Below are 14,385 nucleotides of genomic sequence, written 5' to 3' on the forward strand. Positions count from 1 at the left end.
GCAACAGTATCCAAGCCGCTCTGCTCAAAAAAATAGACCTCCTACAAAATAAAATCCTTGACCACTACAATACCTTACCAAAACTGAATCAGCCTACACAAGTTCCACCATCCAGTAAAACCACTAACATCGGATAGATAACATCACCCGTACATTGCAGATGAAATACAGTGTTTGTGAGCTTGAACTACGAACAACTTAGTGCGATTGGTGAAGTTACTCATTAGGTTGGGACAGGATCACAACTCAGCGCTGTCACTAAGAGCAACTAGAATACTTGACTGGGGCATTGAACCAGTCGAAGAGGAGACCTCATTTTGAGTTATGCCTTCTTGAGAATAAGCTGCCCGTAACATATTGTACAGGAAGGCTCGCTCAAATAAATCCCTCATTGATACTACCCCCATTATACACACGTGGGAGATTTGTACCAGAAGACACATTTCACCTATATATTGTTTAAACCAGACCAGAGTTGAAGTCTGTGTTGATCCTGAAGAAGGTTGTTGAATTATTGGTCCATCATGCAAGGGCTGACTAGACAACTGAAACATGTGTACATCCAGCAAATAAGCTGTGGAGCTATTTGTTATATATATACACACACAAAGAATTGTCACTGGTATAATCGAAATTGAAATATGTTTGAGATTTTTTGTGATAGGAAAATGTTTCCTGGACATGTTTTGTTAGAATGAATCAGTAACGGTATGGAATGAAAGAGTAGATGATTGGTGAAGAGACTGGAAAGGTGTCAAACATTGTGATATGTCTATGTGATTAACGAGCAGACAATAACTAAAGTGTTATTTTGAAATAATACAATATATTTTTCGATATAAAGATTGCTTATTTATTACACATTTAACTGTTATAGCCCCAATACCAGGGTCCATTTTCTTTTGTATCCATACTCCCCTGTAGGTCTCCCATGTTTTATGGTTCATTTGTGAAAGAAAAGGTCTGCTTTAGCTTTAAAGAAATATACAAAGATGCCTGCTTGTTTGAAAGCACTTCTTTTCTGAGAATTGCACATTTTATGTACATATATGCAAGACGATATGCTGGACGTTAGTGTTTGCTTTTTAGCCAATGCCAATTTCCATTTGATTTGTGGTACACACATTTAAGAAAAGCTAAACTACAAGTCCCAGAATGCAAACCTCTGTTGAATGAACAGCCAGTTATTGATGAGATACATCCGCCACGTTATGGGACCACTTCTCAATGCTTAAGGCTTTCTTGGAATGTAGTACCCTCTCTGCAGATCTATAAAGCTTATTAACTTCAAGTGAGAGTTACCCCATTATTATTCACAGTTTCACAGTTTATTAGTTGCTTTCAAGGAACTTTATTATTCATATAGCGCTTTCACCAAAACGCTTTACTTAGAACATATTTACATACCATATTACCCAATTGAAGTTGGTACTCATTTATCAACCTCAGAAGCATAAAAGCCTGAATTGGCCTTGTAGGGATTCAAACCTACGACCTGCAGATCACACACAGATCACAGCAGCGAGCACTCAACCGGCTGAGCTATCTTACCGGCATTCATTGCCTCTCTGCCCACATCAAACATCAAGCCTGCTACTTGCGGATCTGCATTTCATTGGGAAATGTGAAACTTTACTGTTGTGTAAGCGAGCAAGATCTCTTTAATATTGCTCTATGATATTCCCAACAAGTACAACAACAAAGATAAAATGTGTATATTTAGTAACAGGCCAGTTTCTGTAAAATGCTAGGAGGAACGGAAAAAAATCAGTCACAAGTCAGTGTGACCAGCTATGCCTCTAAAAATTGCAGTAGACCATTCTGTTATTGGTGTGTGCTTTATAAAATGGTCAGAGAATCACTCACTTTTTAGCCATGTGACTTTATTTTGGAATGTTTTCTTGGTGAGTTAATGTGCCTGCTGAAATGATTTATGTGAAACCACAGCTAGATCTGTGCTGCAGGTTCTTAGCTCATTGATCTATTCCAAAGATTCACTGGTGTTCAAAGCTTAAAATAAAGCTTCTAGGAAGGTGTTTACAGCTGTTTTTAAAACTAATAACATTTTCAGAAATTAAATGATCAGTGTCATTTTTTCATCTGGCAAGCTGGGCCCAGTTGGTTAATTCACATGTTGTTAAAATATGAGCAGTTGGACAGTCACCGGATCCAATATTGTCAGAATCAGGTCGGCCTTTTATTGTTCCATGGCCAGAAAATGTATGTTGTAGTATAATTTAGTGAAATGTCATTTTCAGCCCTTCTTCATTATTTTTTTATTTCATCATTCATATTAAGTTTATTTGGAAGCAAATTATCCATAAACCATACACAAAATAGAACTGCATAGTAATACAAAATCCAATTCAACATTTATTTTAAAAGTCCACGGTATAAACTTACAAACATTATATATATATATATATATATATATATATATATATATATATATAACAAAAAAAACTTTGTTAAGGGGACGTTATGGTTAAGTTGCCCTACCAAAAACCTGTGCACTTCACTAAACAAAACGTTCCCACCTCCCCACTATGGTTCAAAGTGCAACCGAAAAACCCCTGAAATTCACCAGTTATGGTAGACTACGCCACCATACCTGCCATCACCACTGTGCAATGCTAACACTAACACCTGGAACATGAAAGATGGAATCACAAATGTCATTGATGACATCACTGACGCCATCACTTGTTTAGCCTCTTTGTTTTCGTTCACTGCCATATACATATATGTCCATTCAGTAAAACAACTTTGTTAAAGGGATGTTACACTTCACAGTGAAACCAAAAAACACTGCACTTTCCCTAATTTTGGTAAACTAGGCAACCATAACTCGCACCACCTATGTTCATTGCTAAGACTTACACCCAGGACACCAAAGATGACATCTCAAATGTCATTCATGACATCACTGATGACATCACATGTGCTTTTAATTTTCACGCTGCACCTCCACTAGTGATTGTCATTAGAATATTGGCCAAAAAGTGTAACAGACCATTGCAGAACTATCATATGCCAAATAGTTCATTAAGCAATGCATTGCAAAAAAATTCCATTGAAATAGTGCGTTCTTTCAATACATGAACGCCCTAAAAAAAAGCCGTGATTGATGAAACAGCTCCCAATACTTTGATCTGGACAGAAAACAGAATTGTTGTTCCATTTTACTGTAGGGCGTAAACCAGAAAAAATGACTTTCGTTGTTGGGAAGATGTTCATGAGTGCTTCAACCAACTGTCCCAAATCTGCCAACAAAGTACATGAACTCACGTAGCCCAAATGGCAAGCACCATAGTGCAAAATTACCACATGAGGAGTGGTCATCGTACGCATGTCTCTGCAAACTTCCAGAATTGCTGCAACATTGCATCAGTGTCAGCGCTCCACACCACCTCCACTCCTCTCTCATCGAAATGGTGTGCCACATGCCTACTCTTGGCATAGTGTTGTAAGCCATGGACAAAAATGTCTCCAAACACCAAAACCCTGATCCTCTCCACCTCTGCCATCTTCAGTATACGCACCTTCTTTCGACACAAAAGAGTAATGTGAACATGTGATTGGCTGATGCCTACAGACCCCTTTCCATACAGGATTTGCTGTAGAAACCCGTATGTGACACGCCCTAACCGCGGACAAGCGTTGCCTACGTGCGGCACGTAGCTCTTACCCAGTCCTTCTACCCTTTCCACATCGGTAGCAAATCGAGTCCCTCATTGGACACAACTAAGCAGTCACACAACCATCCACCAATCACATTGAACATCGCTAAATCTAACTCTGTCATCAACATTGCGCACTTCAAATGTACTGTCGATGACTCTGACTGGAAGTCGCATATCATTGCAAAGCACCTACTTCACAAACTACTGTGCAAGTGTTGCAGATTTATACGTACAGCTCCATGCATGCGCACATGCATGAGTATAGAGCACAGGTATGCATATTTTAATCAGAGAACATGTGCAACCCTTATGATGTAATTTAAATAAATTAATGCTGCTAAATGTGCATAGGCAATACATACCAACGCTCCCCCTTTTAAGTGCAAGATGTCCAATTTATCATTGACAAACCGCACAAGTTCTTACTGTCTTCTGCATAACCTATAGATACGTTAGACGCATGCCTATTTAGGGCGAAACTCGATTTTGCATTAGAAAATGTCGGAGTTGTGAACTGTGTACGGCCTACAGTAATGCTACTTGTAATGTGATCGTATGAGAAAAATAAGCGCTCCCGATTGCTGTGGTGACATCTCCCTCTGAGGGTCTTCCGTTGTGTCGGCATCGTGCTTATAATTTGCAAGCAGAACATTTTTTCCCATCTACTATTATGCCCTATCGCTTACAAACCTCTCTCCTATAGATAGTATACCTTTTAAAAAACAAGGCATTACCGTAACCTTAAAATTGTTCTCAATTCAGAAGGACTTGCAAGTAACATATTGCAAGTAACATGCAAAGGCAGCACAGAGTGAAATGAAATGCACACGTGCACTGGGTTGAAATATGAAAGGAGAATGCTCTGGCGAAAGATGCACAATTAATGTGCGCAGTATCATCACTGCTGTAAACACACAAAGTAATTAATGGGTTTTTTTTCAATCGCAGTGAAGACTACTCTCCTGAGAATCAACAGCATCTACACTGCAAACGACATATCTGAAGTAACCTGGTCATTTCGCAAAAAAAAGTAAGCACAGTACTAACTTTATATTGTAACTATTGCTCAAAGAGGCTGAGTGGGTTATTTGTTTAATTTGTACACCAAAGCAAACATTGATTTCTGAAGCATTCTACCTACAAATACCCATGTATTAAACAGAGAATAACAGGCAGAATGGCTGACAAATCCCTGTGTTTTTGGGACTCAAATAACATACTGTCATGCAGACTGTTGGGCGGCGTTTTTGGGACTCCTGGAGGCGCCATTAAGATGTCCTGACACGTCGGCGACCGTTCCGGAATCACCGCTCTAGTGTTTTCCAAGATGGCCGCCGCCACCTTTAGTGCCGGCTCAGTGCAGCGTTCTTCGCGTTGCACCTTCACTGCTCCTCCGAAGGTAACGCTGTTTGACCGTTTTACTCTCGGTCTTTCGCCTGTTTTTTCCAGCCTGCTCTCAGCTCATTCTGTTCTTTGTGCTTCTTCTTATTCCTTGTCTCGGCTAGCTCCTTCTATTTGTTTTTCGCCCTCCTAGCCAGCCCAGCTCTCTTCCCTCCTTTTCCCTCACATTCTTGTTTTCCTCCTTTTCCTTCGTTTTTTTTCCCTTGTCATTTCCCGTGTTCTGTTTTTTCCCTTGGCCACCCTTCCTGACTTTTGTCTGCCTTTTGCTCGTGCTCTTTGGACACTGGAGGATCTGCATACCAGCCCGCCTCTAGTCTCGTTTCTTGTCCCAGTCTGCCCAGCGCACACTTACCTCTGCCAACTGCTGAGTCCTTTGGACACTGGAGGATCTGCATACCAGCCCACCACTAGTCTGGTTCCACCTTGGATGCGCACCCAGCAGGGTTTTTTCCGCCACTAAGGCTTTTTCCCTGCTCTGGAGCCGGCTCCCGGGAGTCCCCACTGTTCGGTTTCCCAACAATCCGACAGGGTGGCATCCCAGGGAGCCCGCCCCTACTTACACGAAAAGAAGAAGACCCCGAAGACTTCTCAAAGACGCACCGGGGAACGACAAGGAAAGAAGTCAGAACACCGGATCAGTTCTTCAGACGTGTCAGGTGAGGAGGAAGGGAGGGAATCCACCGCCTATTCTGACACATACAGAATCATTAGAAGGTTAGTTCTAGAAAAGAAGTTGCTGTTTCAAGTTTATGGCATTTCATTTACTAATAATGCTTCTCGTCACCACTAGGCCACTTTGTACTCTCATCTGAAGCACATTGTAGTAGTATACAAACAGTAAAATAGCCTTACCAAATCATTGTAAGAGTCCAATGAACATTCACACACCATGACAAAGAGCTTCCCCATCAGACTCATGCACGCATGCACACAGCACACATACATTGAACAAAAGACCAAAGCATGCCTTCTTTTTTTCAAAAGACACCAAAGAATGCCTACCAAAAAGCAACTTCGTAGAAAGGAACGCAGAAGTAGAGCAAATAAAAATAAAAGTGTTCAATCTAAGCATCCATCTGTAGTACAGCTTATAGAGAATGTTGGAACAAACCAGCTAATGCAGTTGTTTAGCAAAACAAAGGAAGCTTCAACTACCGAAACTTTACCTCCTCCAGCAAAATGTGTCACAAAACACAAAAAGCGTGGCAAAAAATTGGCTACCAGTACAGCTAACAATGCTCCTAATAATCCTGATATAGTAACAAGAACCCATAGTAAAAAAAGTATTTTAGCAAAAATGTTTTGTCACAGAGTGCTTCAGTATCTACTAAGAAGAGGACCGAAATCATCCTCACCCCTTAAAACCTACCGTAGAAAGTTAATCCTACAAGCTCTCGTGGACAGTGCAATCCTTCTCAAAAGGAAGTTGTTTATATTAGTGTTAAGTAGGATGAAAGCACTAACAAAACTAAGTACCAAACTACAAAAGAAACTCAGCAATAAACGGAATGTGAACAGAAATAATTTCTTAAATGTTTGTGGAGGTGAATGGAGTTACACTACAACCACAGAACCATATTTTAATGAAGAAGCATACAAACAAAATCAAAGAAACACAATTGCCATCCATAGCAGTGGACGAGGGTATGAGAAAATCAATAGTACCATCATGGAACAAGAAACACTGCTTACAAAAGTATCCCCTGAAAACTCAGAATTAAATCTTGATTCGACAGAACCACACCGTCCAGTACACAAATGGCCGTGAACATCAATGTGTGTCATTCCAAACAAAGCTTTCAAATCTTTTCGTCAGTTCCTCAATCTGTATGTAAAAGGGAAAGACAAAAGTAAAATGAAAGTGCTGCAAAATATGGATATTTGTCCAGTGCGCAAATACACAGGACTACAAGGACATTCATTAGCCTGCATTTCTGGGCCTATTTGCAAAAACACTTGCCATGATATCAAAAGGATATCAGTACATCATTCAAATGTAAGAAATCTAGTGTATAAAATATACTATGCAAAAAGTCCAGCTTCAGAATTAGGCAATTTAAATAACACTCTTCTGCATGGTACACCCAAATACTTACAAGAAGAAATTGACCATATTCAGAGAAAGTATTTCGGAAGTGAAAGCCACTTACAAAACGCAATAATTTTAGAGCATAGTAGCAACAAATCTGCACATAGCAACCTTCTATTACACACATACAGAAAAGAAATACTAAAATTTAAAAGGGCATCGGCTGAAGTACCAAACCATGTGTGTGTGTGTTGCTGCAGAACGTTTTACAAAAGGAACACAAAAAATGTGGACATAGCATACAAAATAGAAGACAATGAAGATTCCAAAAGGTTTGAATTACCTCTCTACCTTTTAGCAGAAAACAAATATGAACTAACTGAACGCATAATATGTTGCAGTTACTGTACTACAAAATTAGACAACAACCACACTCCTTCACGTGCTATTAAAAATAATTTGGAATTGTTCCCGCTACCAGAAATCCTGCAACAACTCAATTTGTATGAGAGCATCATAATTCAAACAGTTCACCCATTTCAAGCAATTATACGCCTTCATCCAAAAACAGCAAAATTACCTCCCTCTGAATTGGTGAAAGGCATTTGTGGCAAAGTAGTTTATTTTGCCATTAGATCTAACCAAAAATGTACACACTCTAGGAGTGCAACGTTCAATAGAGCATTCTTTAATAGTCTTGGTAAATGGTGTACCAACAAAAGACAAAAATGTTGGGCAACAACTGGTGGACTTACATAAAGTTAGACAAGCATTGCAATATCTAAAAGACAATAACGAGTACTACAAGGAAATAAATATTGAAGAAAGCTTAAGGGAAACAACTGAAATAATTCAAGAGCCATCAGAAACTGGACAATTCGAACTTCTGGTTCCTGCTACAGTATCCACTCTTTTGGACCGGTACACAATTCATCCATTGCATTCCAATGAAAGCATAAATGATGCACTAGAAATTTACCAAATGCGACAAACCAAAGGTTCACCAATGAGTATATGGGAAAAAAGTACAGAAGCACGTGCTTTTCCACTGCTATTCCCTACTAGCAAAGGTGGAAGATATGATGATAGACCCACTCAGATTGGGGCATCAGAATACCGCTCATTACGAATGTATTCGCAAGATCCCAGATTTAGACTAAATGTGAAATGCATATTCCACCTACTCTATGAAAGTGAATTAGCAACGATATGTTACGGAGTTGGACACATTTTGAAATCTGGAAACCACTTTCAAAATATGTCAGCTACGCAGTTAATACAAAAAGTACAGGAAAAAGATGAGGTTTTACAATCAAGCATAACAAATTTGTTTGCAAACATGCATGGTACAAAGGAATATGGTTCCGACGGCACAGAGACGTGCATTGTATGATCAGAAACCTTGGTCCACCGACTTGGTTTGTTACACTAAGTTGTGCAGAATATGCATGGGAAGATTTACATGAGTTCCTACGCATAGCAAACAGCAACAAAAACAACATAGATATATTAACACCTGGAGAACTTTGCTCTCTAGATCCAGTCAATGTGTCAAGATATTTCCATCATTGTTTCATTGCCATGCTACACTTTATTTGCAATAAAGCTGTTCCTCCCCTTGGAGAAGTGCAACACTTCTTTTGGAGAATAGAATATCAAGCGAGAGGAGCACCACATATTCACATGCTGTTATGGATCAAAAGTGCTCCGAAATTTGGGCACGACAGTGAAAGCACTGTTTTGCAGTTTATCCAAAAATATGTCACTTGTGAAATCCCTTATGCCGCTTTGGTTTCCCTAGACCAGTTACAGAAACAGGTGAAGTAAACACCTTCATGTCTTCAGTTCGACATAGTGTGAAAGGTAAATCACCTAAGAACACGTATTACATAAAAAGAACAGAAGAATCAAAATATATCAATGATTACAATGCAATCATTGCCCTCTTATGGAATGCAAACATAGATGTGCAGTACATTGCAGACAATTCTACTGCTGTTGCACGATATGTTACAGCCAACTTAACAAAAGCAGAAAAAACAGAGCTTCAAGACCTCTGGGATGACTTAGCATCAGACAAAACACTAACACAGAAAATGTACAGCCTAGGCATAAAAATGCTCTCTCATAGAGAATGTGGCACCTATGAAGCAGCAGATCGTTTAACCGGTACTGCTTTGTATGGGACATCAGACAACATAGTATGGCTAAGTCTTGGCCCTGCTAAATCTAGAAAAAGAGTGCTGAAATCATATGAGGACATAGAAACAATTGCAAGAAATGATCCCAATAGCCAAGACATTCTAAAAAAACAATTTACTGGACACATACCATCCAAACAGGAGTAGCACTTTGGAAAACATGTGTCTATACCACATAGCTCAAAACTTTGCATACAAAAATAATATAAAACCCGATGAAAGCAAAGGTAGATATAGAGTGACCGACTGTGCAGGGAGCTTAGTGAAACTTACCAAACAAAGCTGAATTAATCATGTAAAATTATCATTAAAAACTCCTCAATAGAAAGAACTATATTACATGTCTCTGTTACAACTTTTTAAACCATGGAGAAAAGAGGAAGACATACTAGATAATTATGACTGCTATGAAGATGCGTTTAAAGGAAATGAAAGCGCTATCACCGATGTGAACTTTACACAGTACAAAACAATGTTACACAATGAGCAGCAACAGGAAGAAGAACTTCTGGCCCAACTAGATAATGACTCTTCCGACAGTAGTCAACCTTCTGTAACAGGAAGTCAAGAACCACTAGGACAACCACTAATATCAAATGAGGCAGAAGTAGCTATGGCAGAAGTAGAAAACACCATTTATCTGTATCAAGAAGATACAGAAGACTTAACTGTACAACAAGCAAAACTTAACAAAGATCACCGCACCATTTTTGAAGACGTAACAAGACAAATAGTACATGGTGTACAACACGAAAATAAGGAAAGTACCTGCCAAAATTACAAACCTATACTGCTGTACGTGAGTGGTGAAGCTGGATCAGGAAAAACATTCTTAATCAAAATCATCAGCAAGTTCCTTCAACAATTGACAAACAACAAACTGTCAGCTGTTGTAACGGCCCCCACAGGTTTAGCTGCCTACAACATAGGCGATTTCACTTTACACCGATTACTACTCCTTCCAGTAGAGCATCAAAATAAATTAGACTATTACAAACTTTCTGCAGAAGCTGCAATGGAAGTACGCAGAATATTAAAACAAATGAAAATGCTACTAATAGATCAAGTGAGCATGGTCTCCAACCTAATGTTGGCTTTTTATTCACCTCAGATTGCAAGAAGTACTTAAAAGTAACAACGAAGAACTCTTCGCAGGGAAACACATTATCATTTTCGGAGATCTTCTACAATTGACACCAGTGAAAGGTGAACCTATTTTTAAAACCTTAGGCCACAGACTCTGCCGTAAAACTGTTGGCAGCATAGGAAATGTCAACCTTTGGCAACATTTCCAATACAGAGAATTAACAGAGAACATGCAGCAATCTGCAGATCTCACTTATGCCAACATCTTAAAAAGTATTAGAGTTGGTGTACTATCGCAAGAAGCACAAGCAGTATTGAAAAACCGGCACATTCATGCACTTTATGGCGATAATGCATGTGCAAATGATGTTATGGAACAAATAGCGCACAAAAATGTCAATTGTATGGCCTTAATGCCAACTATTGCAAGCTGTTTCAGATTCAATGAACCAATGTTAAATAAAGAAATGCAACCAATAATTGAAATTAGCGCCACAGACAAACTAGACGTACATGGTATGACAGTACCCATGTGTAAGCAAGCCACAACAAGACTAAATAGTTTAGAAAATTCATCTCCAACACAGCTGGGTTGGGAAAAATATTAAAATTATCCTTAAATTGTAGAGCAATGCTTAAACGCCACCTTGATGCCGAGCAAGGACTAGTTAATGGAGCACTGGGTACAGTTGTTGGCTTTCAATCATACCCACGTGACAGCAACATTCAGTTTGTAAATATTAGCTTTGATAAACTTTCCGAAGTGAAAAGGATAGGGCGCTCAATTGCTCAATTCCTTCTCTTCAAAGACATGTATGTAGGTAGTGAGCAATTTTCTCTAATTCTTGCATATGCAGTTACCATTCATAAATCCCAAGGTCTTATCCTAGACAAAGCATTGATAGATATAGGAAACACACAGGGTAATTCATAGAATTTCGCAGAAAAGTGTCGCAAGCGGCTGGCGCAGAGTGTCCGCGTGCGATTGTCTGCGCCAGGCACGTGCGCTAAAACCGATTTCCGCGCACAGCGTATTCATGGATTTTAGGCTCCCAAACCAGCCGTGGCGCAGAGTATCGCAGCGACCCTGCAGCAGCGCCAGTAACGCCCCCAAGAACGCCCTCGCGCAAGGAAAAGCCATCAAAATCGCTAAATCATCGCAAAGGGCTGCGCTAACCCTGGACCAGTCTACAGGGCTGCCAAACAAGGAACGCAAAGCGGGTAACGTGCATATCAGGGGTACGCGTGAAGTTATACACGCGATTAGCCAGGGTACGTGTATTACAGGGGTACGCGTGAAGTTTTACACGCGATTAGCCAGGGCACGTGTATCACTGGGGTACGCAGGAATTATCACACACGATTTGGCTGGGTAGGTGTATTACAGGGGTACACGGGAAGTTCTACACGCGATTCGGCTGGGTACGTGTATTACAGGGGTGCGCGGGAATTCTCACATGCGATTTGGCCAGGTACGTGTATTACAGGGGTGCGCGGGAATTATCACACGCGATTTGGCTTGGTACGTGTATTACAGGGGTGCGTGGGAAGTTCTACATGCGATTGGCCAGGGTACGTGTATTACAGGGGTACGTGGGAATTATCACACGCGATTTGGCTGGGTACGTGTATTACAGGGGTACACGGGAAGTTCTACACGCGATTCGGCTGGGTACGTGTATTACAGGGGTGCGCGGGAATTCTCACATGCGATTTGGCCAGGTATGTGTATTACAGGGGTGTGTGGGAATTATCACACGCAATTAGGCTGGGTGGGTCCTCACAGGTGTTCCCTGTACACCCTCCACGGCCCCTGCAGGCAGCCCACAAAACAGGGGACTACCCTGCACACCTGCTCATGTCCCCCTGCACCCCCACCCCGCAGCAGTGCAGGGGCAGCCTCCACCAGGCCCCCACCCATGTCTCCCACCACCCCCACCCCCCAGCATCCAGGGGCACCCTCCACCAGGCCCCCACCCATGTCTCCCACCACCCCCCAGCCACCAGGGGCACCCTCCACCAGGCTCCCACCCATGTCCCCTATCACCCCCACTCCCTAGCACTGCAGGTGCACCCTCCACCAGGCCCACACTCATGTCTCCCACCACCCCCACCCCCCCAGCCACCAGGGGCACCCTCCACCAGGCCCCCACTCATGTCTCCCACCACCACCACCCCCCAGCATCCAGGGGCACCCTCCACCAGGCCCCCACCCATGTCTCCCACCACCCCCACCCCCCAGCCACCAGGGGCACCCTCCACCAGGCCCCCACTCATGTCTCCCACCACCCCCACCCCCCAGCAGTGCAGGGGCAGCCTCCACCGCGCCCCCACTCATGTCCCCTATCACCCCCACCCCCCCGCCACCAGGGGCACCCTCCACCAGGCCCCCATCCATGTCTCCCACCACCCCCACCCCCCAGCAGTGCAGGGGCACCCTCCACCAGGCCCCCACCCATGTCCCCTATCACCCCCACCCCCCAGCAGTGCAGGGGCACCCTCCACCAGGCCCCCACTCATGTCCCCTATCACCCCCACCCCCCAGCCACCAGGGGCACCCTCCACCAGGCCCCCACTCATGTCTCCCACCACCCCACCCCCCAGCAGTGCAGGGGCACCCTCCACCAGGCCCCCATCCATGTCTCCCACCACCCCCACCCCCCAGCACTGCAGGGGCACCCTCCACCAGGCCCCCACTCATGTCCCCTATCACCCCCACCCCCCCGCCACCAGGGGCACCCTCCACCAGGCCCCCACTCATGTCTCCCACCACCCCCAGCATCCAGGGGCACCCTCCACCAGGCCCCCACCCATGTCTACCACCACCCCCCAGCCACCAGGGGCACCCTCCACCAGGCCCCCACTCATGTCTCCCACCACCCCCACCCCCCAGCATCCAGGGGCACCCTCCACCAGGCCCCCATCCATGTCTCCCACCACCCCCACCCCCCAGCCACCAGGGGCACCCTCCACCAGGCCCCCACTCATGTCTCCCACCACCCCCACCCCCCAGCAGTGCAGGGGCAGCCTCCACCAGGACCCCACTCATGTCCCCTATCACCCCCACCCCCCCGCCACCAGGGGCACCCTCCACCAGGCCCCCATCCATGTCTCCCACCACCCCCACCCCCCAGCAGTGCAAGGGCACCCTCCACCAGGCCCCCACTCATGTCCCCTATCACCCCCACCCCCCCGCCACCAGGGGCACCCTCCACCAGGCCCCCATCCATGTCTCCCACCACCCCCACCCCCCAGCACTGCAGGGGCACCCTCCACCAGGCCCCCACTCATGTCCCCTATCACCCCCACCCCCCGCCACCAGGGGCACCCTCCACCAGGCCCCCACTCATGTCTCCCACCACCCCCACCCCCCAGCATCCAGGGGCACCCTCCACCAGGCCCCCACCCATGTCTCCCACCACCCCCAGCCACCAGGGGCACCCTCCACCAGGCCCCCACTCATGTCTCCCACCACCCCCACCCCCCAGCATCCAGGGGCACCCTCCACCAGGCCCCCATCCATGTCTCCCACCAGCCACCAGGGGCACCCTCCACCAGGCCCCCACTCATGTCTCCCACCACCCCCACCCCCCAGCAGTGCAGGGGCAGCCTCCACCAGGCCCCCACTCATGTCTCCCACCACCCCCACCCCCTAGCATCCAGGGGCACCCTCCACCAGGCCCCCACTCATGTCTCCCACCACCACCACCCCCCAGCATCCAGGGGCACCCTCCACCAGGCCCCCACCCATGTCTCCCACCACCCCCAGCCACCAGGGGCACCCTCCACCAGGCCTCCAACCATGTCTCCCACCACCCCCACCCCCCAGCAGTGCAGGGGCAGCCTCCACCGCGCCCCCACTCATGTCCCCTATCACCCCCGCCACCAGGGGCACCCTCCACCAGGCCCCCATCCATGTCTCCCACCACCCCCACCCCCCAGCAGTGCAGGGGCACCCTCCACCAGGCCCCCACCCATGTCCCCT

Source organism: Ambystoma mexicanum, chromosome 1q, assembly GCF_040938575.1.
Source record: "Ambystoma mexicanum isolate Mex_15411 chromosome 1q, UKY_AmexF1_1, whole genome shotgun sequence".
Taxonomy (NCBI): domain Eukaryota; kingdom Metazoa; phylum Chordata; class Amphibia; order Caudata; family Ambystomatidae; genus Ambystoma; species Ambystoma mexicanum.